The sequence below is a fragment of the Sander vitreus genome, chromosome 22, assembly GCF_031162955.1.
Source record: "Sander vitreus isolate 19-12246 chromosome 22, sanVit1, whole genome shotgun sequence".
Classification (NCBI taxonomy): domain Eukaryota; kingdom Metazoa; phylum Chordata; class Actinopteri; order Perciformes; family Percidae; genus Sander; species Sander vitreus.
The window spans coordinates 2,856,152-2,870,296 of NC_135876.1; positions in this window are offsets into that span (position 1 = coordinate 2,856,152).

A 14,145-nucleotide genomic window follows, 5' to 3' on the forward strand; every position below is an offset into this window, starting at 1 on the left:
CCCTTTACTAAGACAAATCTACCCTCTTTGTCTTTATGTTCTGAGACCAGTTCAAAGCAACTGAATTTGATAGAAGAATAGCTACTCCTCATTTCTTTCCGGTTCTATGAGATGAGAAAAGAAAGAGAAAAATAAATCAGATTTTCTTTCATTTCTCATGTTCTCAGACAGATGCGTTTCTTGCAGAAAAGCAATATTGATTTTTTTTCTCGTTTTAATTGGATTGTTTATACTATTCACATTCAAAGACTGTATATTATAGTACTGCATGTGCACTACTCACCATAAATATGTTTTTCTGTACCTAGGCCTCTCAGCAATAGGTTTCTTAGAAATTAAGAATAAAAAAATAAATAAAAAAGTGGTGACTTTTTATCATGAGGGTCAGCTGCATCGAACCATTGACTTGTATTTCACATATTCATATATCATTTTACACATACCGTAGCATAGAAGAGCCCTCTGCGTTTTCTGGGATGCCATAAATCCGTATGTTATTATGTCGTGAACACCCTTCTAGGTCTGTTATCTTCTCCTGGAGTAAGTTTTGATTATTAAGCAGCTGAGCGAAACCCATTTCTCCTTCCCCGCCGTCTTTTCCATTTCTCCCAGTTAGGCACCTCATCTATCTTGCCGGTAGCGGCACAGTCTTGTTGGTTAATTTCGGTAGTCAGCTCGTCCAGTTGTATTTTTATATTGTCTTCTTTAAAACTCTTACTCTTACATGGTGACAGTTCTTTCAGCTACCACCTCCCTCACTACTTTTCTCAGGGAGCTGAGTGTAGCAGGTGAGGTCTCATCCTCCGTTGTGTTGCCATTTTCACCCGTGAGGTGAGGGGTTTCGCGAGAGTTGCTATTGTTTCAGGTTTCTGGGTCGGCGTAACTCCGAGACACGGTTTTCCCCTTTTCACTTTTGTCCCCACTCTTCTTTCTTTGAGTTTAAGTAACTTAAACCGTGTTAGGAACTAGAAATTACGGGGTATTATGTCTGTCGATGCAGGAGCTCCTATCTATGCTACCGGAAGTTCATGTTATATGTATTTCTACAGGACACAGCAGCTTGAATTAACCTGCACCATAGATGCATTCTGGGGACACAGCACAACTGCAGCTAAACTAATGATGGAGCAACAGCCCCATTTAGTTCATTGCTATTGATCATGTTGTCACTCAATGAATAAGCTACAGAGAAACCTCACTTTACACAGTTCACCTCAGCTCTTCAGAGCATTTTAAGAATCTTTCAGCCTATTGTTTTGGTTGCCCAACCGCTACTTTACATTGTTGTTCAGTCTTACTGCTCTTATCAGCTTCATTTCTAAAAAGGAGCAGGTAGCTGTATTCAATGAAATGATCTGATGAATCCACTGTACGCCACACGCCAACCAAACTTGCAAAGTTAGCGACCAGCTGGTAAAGGTCGTGGCACATTTTGCAGCAAAAGAGCCAGATATTTACTCAGGAGTTAGAGTATTTAGGCAGAAAAAACTCCAACTTCTTTCCTGCTTGTCTCTTACTACCTTAAGAGGCAATGCAGAGAATGGCTTCTTACTAGCAGCAACCATTCGCAGTGTGAAGACCCTGGCAGGCTGTCAGAGTGGCAGAGGTGTAGCAGGTTTACGAGCCACACTTCAATTCACTCCTCCCGATTGCTCTCCTGGTTCTTATTTAAGAGTCCTGGAGATGCAGTTCTGTCTCTCTGTCCACATAGCCAGCAGGATTTGCGTTTTCTTTTGGCTTCTGTTTTGTTTTATACACACTCACCTACACCCATGCACTCACTACACTACTGATACTACTGAAAACATGTTTTATCCTATTTTGAAGTAATGAAGTACACTGTTTTTAATGTAATCCTTAATTATGTGTGGTCAGTCACTCTGGTTCATGACAAAATGGGGGCTCGTCATGTTTTGCATTTGAATTAGGCTTTTGGTAATTGTAAGTCTAATTAGTATTGTACCAGTTTGTGCTAGTTTGCATTGGGCTTTTCTCTGTTGTGTGTAAGTACTCAGACTGCCTCTTTGACTTGCTGGTTTGACTCACTGGTTTGTTAAATAAATATTTTCTGAATGTACTATTGTACAAATCAGGTGTGGATGGTCAATGTTTAAATGAGTTTTCCCCTGTCAGGCAAAGTGGTGAATCCTGTTTAGGGGGTTCACCTCTATACATTGGAGGCTGGTGGTAAACGTGGGTTGGGAGCACAGTGTCGTGGCTGTGGGAGAGGACCAGCTTGCTGGTTGCTTTGTTCACCCTGCTGGTTTAGAGTGCATAAGACTAGAAGATGTGACTGCCTGAAGACTAGGGTTGAGTTTGGTTAGGTCAGTTTCTTTCTTAGGTAAAGTTAGGGCTGGGTGACTCTCCTGTTGGGTTTTGGCTTTCCTTCCCCTTGTTTTGCACATGGTAATGGGGGCAATGTTTGTATGTTGAACTTAAATGTTGGTGTTTATGCAGTAGATGTTAAAGGGTAACTACCGTTTTTTCAACCTGGACCCTATTTTCCTATATTTGTTGTGTGTAGGTGACTGATAGGAACAACAATCTTTGAAATTGGTCCAGTATTAAGCGTGAACGCTGTAACCGGCAGCCACAGACCGGGCTGCAATTTAATTCTATGGGGAAAATGTTCACCATCTATTCGCTCCACTAAAAGTGCTTTTTGTGCCACTGAAAGGCTCAGATTATTATTATAAGTGTCTGATAACATTATGGAAACCTACCAGACTCCATTTAGGGCGTTTTCACACCTGTAGTTCGTTTGCTTTGGTCCGAATCAGTTGGTGAGTTAGTAAACTTGGAGCAATTTGCCCTAGGGTCGGTTTGGTTTGGTTTTACACCTGGAAAAATCCAAACGTACCAAAATGCGTCATTACAAATCAGGCAAGAACGTCCAGCCCTCTTATTGGTCGGATATGTCTGGGGGCGGGAGCAAGAAAGTAAATTCAGTTCTGGTCTAATGGTCAAACCACCTCATTTCATTAACATTATCGGATGTAAATCATTTGCGGATGTTTTTATGTTTAAAAAAAGGATCTTATTCTTTCCATAATGTTGTCAGACACTTAGAATATTAATCTGAGCCGGTCAGTGGCAAAATGAGCACTTTTGTAAACATAAACAAGCTGCACAATTGCCCTATTAACTTACGTTGTAGTTTGTTTCACCGCTGCCGACAGCAGCGATCTCGCTTAACACTGGACCAATTTCAAAAACATGGGAAAATAGGGTCCAGGTTGAAAAAAACGGTAGTTACCCTTTAAGACTTTGACTATGGGCTCTATACTGTAGGATTGTATCCACTCCTTTTTTTTTTTAAATGGCTGGGCACTTGGATATTGAGGTGACTGATAAATGTTTTTGCAGAGTGCACAGGTCACATGGGCAGAAAAAGGTTTCCAGTAGGAATTCCGGCTTGGTATTACTGCTGGCGTAGAGGGCACTGGACTAATTAATGTGTTCAGGTAGTAAATAAGTTGGTGCCTCAATGTTGGTCATGGAGCTTTGGTATTAAGCACTACAGCTCAGGCTGTTCTTATCAGCTTCATTTCAAGCAGGAGCAGGTAGCTGTTTTCAATGAAATGATGTGATAAATAAAAAATAAATCCACGCCGCATGCCCACCAAAAGTTACTAACAAGCTGGTAAAGTTAGTGGCGCATTTAGCAGCAAAAGAGACAGATATTTACTCAGACGTTAGAGTATTTAGGCAGAAATAGAATCAGACTTCTTTCCTGCCTGTTTCTTACTACCTTAAGAGGAAATACACAGAGTGGCTTTGTTTGGTTTGGTTTTGCCTGAGCTTTGTTCTGTGGCCAAGGCTGCCATACAGCCATTCACATTCATACACACCGATGGCGCAGAATCGGGAGCAATTAGGGGTTCAGTGTCTTGCCCACGGACACTTCGACATATAGACGGCAGGGGCAGGGATCGAACCACCAACCTTCCGATTACGATTGAACCACGTGAGCCACAGCCGCGCGTGTGGGGTGATGGTCACCTGTAGTTTGTAATGTGCTGCAGGCCTCTCCACACAGACGCAGAGTCATTGGCTGAAAACCTACTTTTTTTTCAGTTTTTCAGAGAAGCTTATCTTTGCTACTCTGATCTCTTGACTTTTATCAGTCACTCAGTGAGTCCTTGCACGTTCGCTCCCGGAGTCGACTCACAACTGACAGATCCGTTGCGAGCTCAATGAACTGACAAAAGATCTTTTCAGAAAGTGATTTGGTTCCGTTCATTCACCATTATTCGCGAACGACATAACACTTTTTGTGTATGTGTTGGAATAACAGCTGGTTGTGACAGGACAGTACTCGGATTTCCACAGTTCAGTTATTGGTCTCTGAGTCAAGGGTGGTGCCCTGTTATTATTTATTTATATTAAAACATTAATAAATATTTCACTTTATTAATATTGATAAAATATCTTTGATAATTGCTCTTAACTGAATCTGTTCCTCCCAAACTCCTACAGATGGCTATGCAGGTAGTCTTAGAATCAGGATCAGAATAGGATTTAATGCCAAGCATGTTTTCACTTACAAGGAATATGTAAGATGTTGCATCTAGGTAACTTGTATTTATCTGTCCCATCTTTCTTGCAGCAGCAGTTATCTGAAATCTGCACTATTAATAGTTAAGGTGCTGTCAGCCAGCCTTCAGCCAGGATAAAGTGTATTGAATGCTGAATTTTTCAGTACTTCAAATGTATTCACCTCAAAAAAACACCATATCTCTTCTCTTTTTAGCTCCTTTTAAAAATGTAACTAAAGACTGGAAAATGTGACTTTTCTTGAGAGGAATCCTTGATAATGAGAACCTGGCATGTAGCATTTTAAGTGACACACTGTCTTGGGACATCAGCTGTGGCCCAGATCTGGTCAAAAGAAGGCAAACTATAATTATGTACTAATAGAATAGTAAAGAGAGTGGTCTTTGTTTCTGCACTCCACTTGCCAATATCTACCGTCTAAGTGAGGATGCAGCAATTTCAGTCATCAGAGGTTTGGAATGTGTATAGAAAGAACGTAATGCCTTCATTTTACATTGTGCAGAGTATAATTGTAGGGATGCAGGAGTGCAGTGGGTGTTCTAATACAGAAAGGCTCAGAGTTCAGTTTAAAAAAAGTCAGGAACTTTAGCAGCTGGTGGCAGAAGCATGTCACTACTATAGATTAACAGCCACAGATGTGGTCCTTTTCTGTAATCGTAGGGTATATTTAAAAAAAACGACAGTTGAAGGGAGAATCTGGAACCGTCTTGTGGTTCAGTTGCCCACACCGCTTTCATCATTAGGACTGTGGGAACACGGATTGTGACTTTGTAGAGACAACCAGATGAAACAGATCACACATCTCCATTCTGAATTCCTCACTGGACTCAGGGAGGTACTATAAAAATCCCAATTGATGTGCTTTGCGTATAACAGGTTGACAAGTTGTTAAGACTCAGCATTTAAAGAAAAAGCCAACAACAAACAAATTTTTTGAACTGTAAAATACCATAATACATTATATTTAACTTGCATTAATTGGTGTTCTGACCTCTTGAGGACAGTGAAACAAGCTGAAAACACAGCATAAACATATTTTTAGCTCATAAAGTTCATATGACGAACATGTTACCAAACAGTTGAAGCAACATTAATTGATTCTCTATGAGGCCACTCACTCAACGCTACGCTTCCTTCAGTTCAGAGCAATACACCTGCCATGATAGTTGCGCCCCCTAGCAATCCTAGAGTATGCACGTCATTTGCTAAAAGTTAGCTTTTTGGTACCAGGCTATTTTCAGGAACAAAAGCCCCTCTCAAAACACTACACATAGTCTACGTAACATACTACTAATAGATATGTCCCGTAGATCTCAAGCACTCGCTCTCGACACTGCACTTCCTTGGGTCCTCAGCAATACACCTGCCAAGTGTGAACCCTGCAGTGCCCTGCTACGTCCTGCTAAAGATAGTTCCATTATCTTTATTGTTACTACAATTGCCACTGTTCATCACACCCTGACACCCCCAACACTGTCAGACACCGCCTACCAAGAGCCTGGGTCTGTCTGAGGTTTCTCCCTAAAAGGAAGTTTTCCACACCACTTGAGGTTTCTGCCTTAAAGAAAGTTTTTCCTGTCCACTGTCGCACTAAATGCTTGCTCTTGGGGGAATTATTGGAATTGCTGGGTCTTTGTAAATTATAGAGTGTGGTCTAGACCTAAATTATGACAATTTTATTATCATTAGGCCTACATACACTCAACTCCAATCACTTCTTTTTCCCTGAGTCATTGCTTACTGCTAATGACCTCTGCTCTTTCATTGAAGCCACTACTTCAGGCTACTCTTGCTTCCATCCACATAGGTGACATGCACGAGGTGGGGGGGTAATTCACAGAAATTATGTATTTCATTATTTATTAAAAAAAAACACAAAAAATGTTTTTTTTCCATATAATGAATAATATGGAGATGGAGCTTTGGTGGTGATTAGAGTCTTGGATATGTCAAAGATTATCAAAAAAACTGATTTGATTGCATTAGTATTTTTTATGTAGTGCCAGATACTTCCTCTGGACACCTTCGTGGACAAAAATGCCTCATTGACATGTTTTTATCTCACTGCCTTTACAGTATAAAACCATGCATTCTTTAATGTCAGCATTTCGTTTTGAACGTGATATTTGACATTTTGACTGTAGTCCACCAGATTCAACCATTTCCCTTTGTAGGCCGATGCATGACATTATTGTATTATATTATGGAGCCGTGTGTGTGTGTGTGTGTGTGTGTGTGTGTGTGTGTGTGCGTGTGTGTGTGTGTGTGTGTGTGTCTGTGTCTGAGAGTGAGTTTGTGTAAATCTGTAAGCAAGCGCTGATCATTTTAGGGGTGAAAAAAGGGCATCTTTTGAAGGATGCATTTCATGTGTCTTTGGAGAGGTGCTTGAATAAAAACATTAGTGTGTTTATGCACCTGGCTGCTTTCACAGCCAAGGATAAAAAATGCAGCTTGGCTGAGGGGTCATTTGATTAGTGAGCAGAGAAGGAGAAAGACCTGGAGCAAAGAGAAGGAGCAAAAGTGAAGAGGAATTTTAGTGCAAGAGAGGCTTTAGAGATGGTCATGCAGCCTTTATCTGCCAGCAAACTGCAGGACTCATCTGAAGATGACACAAGTTTTGAGGGGGAGTCTAACACAAAATGGTCACTGGAGTCCTCCATTTCTGTGAATGCCTCTAACCCTTCCTCTGAAAGTGGAGAGGACACTGAAGATCCTGTCCATCCTAACATTGAGTGGACAGCGAAGAATGGGCAAGTCTGGTCTCCATCTAATACTGAGACCCTGCGCTACATTCAAGCACCGACCGGCATGATGCCAGAGCCCACGAGATATGCCATATCAAGAATCCATGATGTGGCATCCTCTTTCGACCTTTTATTCACTCCTAACATGATCCAGCTGATTAAGCAAATGACAAACCTACTTGGGAGGCGTTCAATCTCAGGATGGAGTGATGTGGATGCTCAAGAGATTCCAGCATACATGGGACTCATCCTGGCAGGTGTGTACCGGTCAAAAGGGGAAGCCTGTGGGATGCCCATAGTGGGAGACCAGTCTTCAGGGCCACCGTGTCCCACAAACAATTTGAAATGATAAGCGCCAGTTTACATCAAAGGCAGGAGACAATGTTTTTATTCAAGCACCTCTTCAAAGACACATGAAATGCATCCTTCAAAAGATGCCCTTTTTTCACCTCTGAAATGATCAGTGCTTGCTTTACACAAACTCTCTCTCACACACAGACACGCACACACACACACACACACACACACACACACACACACACACACACACACACACAGCTCCATAATATAACTGGCAAAAATACAATAATTTCATGCATCGGCCTACAAAGGGAAAATGGTTGAATCTGGTGGAATACGGTAGAAATGTCAAATATCACCACTTTTGTTCAAAATGAAATGCTGACATTAAAGAATGCACGGTTTTATACTGTAAAGGCAGTGAGATAAAAACATGTGGTTTTAATGGAAGTCAATGAGGCATTTTTGTCCACAAAGGTGTCCAGAGGGAGTATCTGGCACTACATAAAAAATAATAATGCAATCAAATCAGTTTTGTTGATAATCTTTGACATAACCAAGACTCTAATCACCACCAAAGCTCCATTCCCCTATGATTTATTTTATGGAAAATAATTAATGTTCTGTTGGGTTTTTCATAAATAATAATAATTTGAAAGAATTAAAACTGGCATTTAAAGGGTTAAAATCCTGAAAATGATCGAATGTTTGGTAGTTTTGAGCAAGTTAGAAGTTGTTGAAGTGATTTATGAAAAAAAGCAGAAAACAATATTGATATATGATGATTTAATATCAGTTTTTTGGACATGTACATTTTTGCCACGAAGGTGTCCAGAGGGAGTATCTGACACTACGTAAAAAATACTAATGAAATCAAATAAATTTTTTTGCTCATCAAAATCATTTTTTGTGTTTTTTTGTAATAAATAAACTGGCATTTAAAGGGTTAAAATCCTGAAAATGATTGAATGTTTGGTAGATTTATGAAAAAAAATCGTGTACATGACAAATCTTTAATCCAAGAAATTAGGGGTCTCAGAAGTAATATCTAAAGTTTGGAAGTCCCACACCCCCATTTGGTTTAGCTAACTGCAATGTTTTTAATCTTACTCTTTGTCATTTTCCTTGCCAAATAAATTTAAACCATTTTGTTTAATTTATCAAATGTTAATTTAGAGATTTCTATGAGCAGCATCTGGAAAAGATACAACCTGGGCAAAACGTTCATCCGTATACTCTCTACTCGACCTGAGATAGAGGAAGTGTCGACCATCTCTCTAGATCCTCACTAATGTGTTTGATTATTTTCTTAATAGCTTCATAAAGATTTTTTGTAGATGGGGGGATAAAAATACCCAAGTATTTGAAACCATCCCTAGTTCATTTAAAACCACTGTTAAGTTTAACCGATATTGGAATTTGGCCATTAACATCCATAGCTTCAGTCTTATCCATATTAACCTTACATCCCGAATAATATCCGTACTGGAGAAGAAGATCTTTTAAACGCGGTATTGTTGTTGCAGGTTCCGTTAAGAACATCATTACATCGTCAGCGTACAATGATAATTTATGTTCTTCACCATTAATAGAGACGCCTTTAATATTACAATCATCTCAGATGAGCTGGGCTAGGGTTCAATACTGATAGCAAATAACAAGGGTGAAAGAGGACATCCTTGTCTACAACCCCTCTCTAATGCAAAACTTGCCGATATATGACCATTAACTTTGACTGAAGCCAGTGGACGTGATTAGAGTATCTGTATCCATTGTATGAAGTCTGAACCAAATCTGAACCGTTTAAGGGTTTGGAGTAGGTGCTGCCAAGACACTCGATCAAATGCTTTATAAGCGTCCAGTGATAGTAGTAGCGTCTCCTCTCCTTTGGATTTTGAATAGTTCATTATATTTAATAATCTGCGAAGATTGTCACCATAATATCTCCCTGTAATAAAGCCTGTTTGGTCTGGATTTATAATTTGTGCAATGATCTTATTCACGCTCTTTGCCAATATGGCCATTAAAATACGTATATCGCCATTCAATAGAGAGATGGGCCTGTATGACTGGCATTCAGTAGGGTCTTTACCTTCTTTGTGTATTACTACAACAGTTGCTTCTCTCCAAGATGGTGCCAGCGTGCCAGATCGTAGAGCATGGTGATATGCTTTTAGTAGAAGGGGGGACAATATTTCTTTAAAACTGTTATAAAATTCATTAATGTATTATTTTTCAGAGATGCGATTGTCTCTTTAATCGCCCACTCCTCAATGGGTACATCTATGTTTTTTGCCATTGTCTCGGATAATTCAGTTAATGTTATATTTTCCAAAAAGGTTAAAAACGTTAGGGTGTTAACATCAGAGCAGGTGTCAGTATTTTCATACAATGATTTATAGAATCCAGCAAAACGTTCAGCTATTTCATCCGGTTTTGTAATAGGATTAGGTGAGATATTACTTTTTAGCTTCTGTACTATGTTTGACGACCGCTGCTTTCTCAATCTGAATGCTAATAGTCGGCTAGCTCTATTACCATGCTCATAATACTTCTGATTGGTGAACCTTAAATTGCCTTCAATTTTCTCAGTGACCAGATTATTATACTCCCTTCGTGCGTCTCTAAGATCAGTTAAGAGAGTAGGATTTGAGCTCTGCTTATGTTGTTGTTCCAATTTTATAATTGTTTGTTCTAGTTCCTGTTGTCTAGCATCCCTCTTTCTTTCTGGCACTTGCGAAAGAGATAATACGACCCCTGAGGTAGGCTTTTGCACAGTCCCATAATTTGGTGATATTTCTGGGGAGGTGTTGGTGTCCGAATAGAATTTAAGTTCTGTTGTGATGAGGTTGATGAACTCTTTATTATTAAGGAGAGATGCATTTAACCTCCATTGTCTAGGTGTTGACTTATGTCCTATGTTCCATGAGAGTTCAATAGGTGAATGGTCAGAAACAGTCATTGGTAAAATGTGCAAGTCAGCTATTCTGTATAGTTCAGCCTTGGGGGGGTAAAAAAATAATCGATTCTGGAATAGGATGCATGCCTATGCGAATAAAATGTAAAGTCTCTACAGTTGGGGTATTTGCTTCTCCATGCATCGACGAGTCCCAGTTCTGTAGATTGATATTTTACTGTTTTACTCATAGTAGTGGGAGGGCATAGTAGTGGAGACTGGCTGTTTATCCATAAATTGTGACATAACACAATTGAAATCTCCACCCATTAGCAAGGTCCCAGAGCTATGGTGTGTTATCACATTGAAGACTTTTCTAATGAAATCTGGGTTGTCCTCATTTGGAGCATATACATTCATAAAAGACACATCTATACCATCAATGGAACCATTTAACAAAATAAATCTATCCTTATGGATTGTGACCAAACTACAATTGACTTGTTTATGGATCAAAATGGATACACCTTTCTTTCTCCCCGATGGATGAGATGAGAAGTACACTTTATCAGATGATGATTAATTAATTAATTTTTCGTGCTCCACGTCAGATAAATGCGTTTCTTGTAGAAACGCTATCTGACACTGAAGTTGATTCAGCTGACGTAGGATCTTTTTCTGCGAAGTCCTTTAACATTATAACTTATTATCTTTAGTAACCCCATTCAAAATATATAAATTAAGGGGAATCGATGTAGTTGAGACATATGCATTACTTAAATGCATGAGGAGGTATGGAGAGAAGGTAGGTCTGAGTGGTTGTGATAGGGGTGAGGGAGGGGGCGGAGGAAGGAATAAAAATTGAAAATGAGAACAAAAATTGAAAAAAAAGAAAAAAAATAATAAGGAATAATTAAATAACCAACAGCTGTGAGACAAAGCCATTATATCAATACTAGGCATTAGGATATTGGTGAGTCTGTATTCAGGAACGAACTGCCTCTCTCACCGTTTTTCTTAACGAACAAAGATCCCAAGGGGAACACTGGGACCAAAACAAACTCTCTGGGGGGAACTCTCTTGGACTCAAGACTATGAGTGTCAGGTTAGTTATTTGGGACCTAATCCCAAGCTGCGAACAAGCAGCTATGTAAAGCTGTTCTCTATGCTAGATATCTATTAGGCTGTATTAGTAATTGCCTGTGCTTATAGATCCAGATATGGACAGGGGTTGTCAGATGTTCACTACACCGGCTCCTACAGAACCACAATGTAAAATAAAAGCAAGGTATAACAACGGCACCACAAATTATATAAATCCCAAACTGTTTCCTGCATATAGGGGATAGGCATGTTCAAAGTATCTAAACTAAAAAGAAACAAGGATATAGGATCAGATTGATCAACTGAGGACACTGTGGGCCTACAAAACAAGTAAAAGTAAAAATGTTAAATAAATCAGGTCATCTTAATTTGGAGCAAAAATAATCAGATTACTGTAAATAAAATGTACTCATTTCGACACTTTGATCAACCGTGCGCACCTGTAACAGCGACGCACACACAAACACGTGCACATACACATACTGTAGTTACATTCTAGTGTGTCGCTACAGTCGCGCTACCTTTCCTACATGACAGATTAATCATAATTGTATATGGATACGAAACGGAGAGTCAGTATTTCAGAAACGGAGTAGATCTTACTTTATATAAAGACTCAGATACTTATCAACGATTTTCTTTTCCCACCAGGTTAGAGTACCCTGTATCAAAAATACCAGTGCTCAGTACCTTACCAATCTTAGTGACCAAAACTGCCATTACCCCAGGGACCTTTTTTATTTTTTTGTTTTGTTTTTTTTAAAGATTATTTTTTGGGCATTTTCGGCCTTTATTTTTTACAGGACAGCTGAAGACATGAAAGGGGAGAGAGAGGGGGAATGACATGCAGCAAAGGGCCACAGATCTGAGTTGAACCCGGGCCTGCTGCGTCGAGGAGTAAACCTCTATATATGGGCGCCTGCTCTACCAACTGAGCTATCTGGGCGCCTGCCCCAGGGTGCTTTTTTTTTTTTAAAAGATATTTTTTGGGGGCTTTTTTCCCTTTATTTCAGCGTGACAGTGGATAGACAGGAAAGGTGGGAGAGAGATGGGGGATGACACGCAGCAAAGGGCTGCAGGTCGGATTCGAAACCCGGGCCACTGCAAAGGCCTCAGCCCACACGGGGCGCACACTCTCACTGGGTGAGTCAGAGGTCGCCCCCACACCTCCAGGGTGTTAAACTCTGTCATCTTCTCCACTCCCACCTCCTGCTTAGAAGTGGCTGTCTCTAAATGTGAGGACTTGTTTTTTATTGGCCAGGCATCCATGCTTACGCAAGGTAACGTAACCCCATTTGTACAGGTCCTATCCCCTGACCAATCAGCTATCTTAACCTTAACCACTCAAGGTCAAATGCCTAACCCCAACCAATCAAGCTGCTTCGTAGGGCGGGTCTTGGCGTGGCCATAGTGGGCCACCAAAGGAACGTCGGACTAGTGGGCTATAGGACCAAAGGGAATTTTTCGGGTTATTGAGAGGTCGGAATAATGGAGCATCGGAGAAATGGGCAGTCCCCGTCTCCAAGACAATAACTCCTGGATGGCTGAAAACGTTCTCCAGCTCAATGAGAATAAAACTGAAGCTATTTTATTTGGACCACAGCATGTGACCAACATTATTTCTCATCTCGGTCAATTGGCCTGCTCTGTTAAACCACATGCAACAAATCTTGGAGTCGTATTTGATTCAGGATTAAGTTTTGACAAACAATTCAACCTGGAGAAAGTAATCCGTGCCTATCACCCAGTCTTGTTTATCCCACCTCCATTTAGTTTCAAATGCAGCAGCAGGGATTTTGACAAGGTCAACAAAGAGGGACCACATTATTTCTATTCTTGCCTCCCTACTCCGGCTACATTTCAGCTTCAGAATTCATTTTTTTGGGGTTTTCAAGGTGTTAAATGGTTTCTCCCCCTATTATATGATAGCCCTCCTGTCTTCATATCATGCTGTCAGAGATCTGAGATTGTCTAACCAAAGATTTCTGTCTGTCCCTAGTCTATATGCACAATGTTGCACTTCTGGGATTGTTCAATTGCTGTCAGAAATTCCGCCGGATGATATTCATTTCCGGCCGGATGTCCGTTACCTTTCACTTTCTTTGTGTTGGCATTTTAAACTCTGATCGATTTCTGAGGACTATGGTTAACTGCTCCTCAGATCTCTGCAGGGTAAATCCAGACAGCTAGCTAGACTATCTGTCCAATCTGAGTTTTCTGTTGCACGACTAAAACAACCTTTGAACGTACACACGTTCCACCAAAACAAGTTCCTTCCCGAGGCTATTTTGCAGAGGTGCCAGTGCTCCGTGCGGCGCCCAAGACAATTGTGATTGGTTTAAAGAAATGCCAATAAACCAGAGCACGTTTTTCTCCCATCCCGGAATGCTGTGTGGACTAGCTAGACCCTCCTAAGCAGCGCTGTGGAGGAAGATCTGGCTATGCGAGACTAGTCAGGGAACAGGGCTTTCTCTATCGCTGCCACAAAACTGTGGAATTATCTTCCTTCCACTGATAGATTCTCCCCCACTATTGAGATATTCA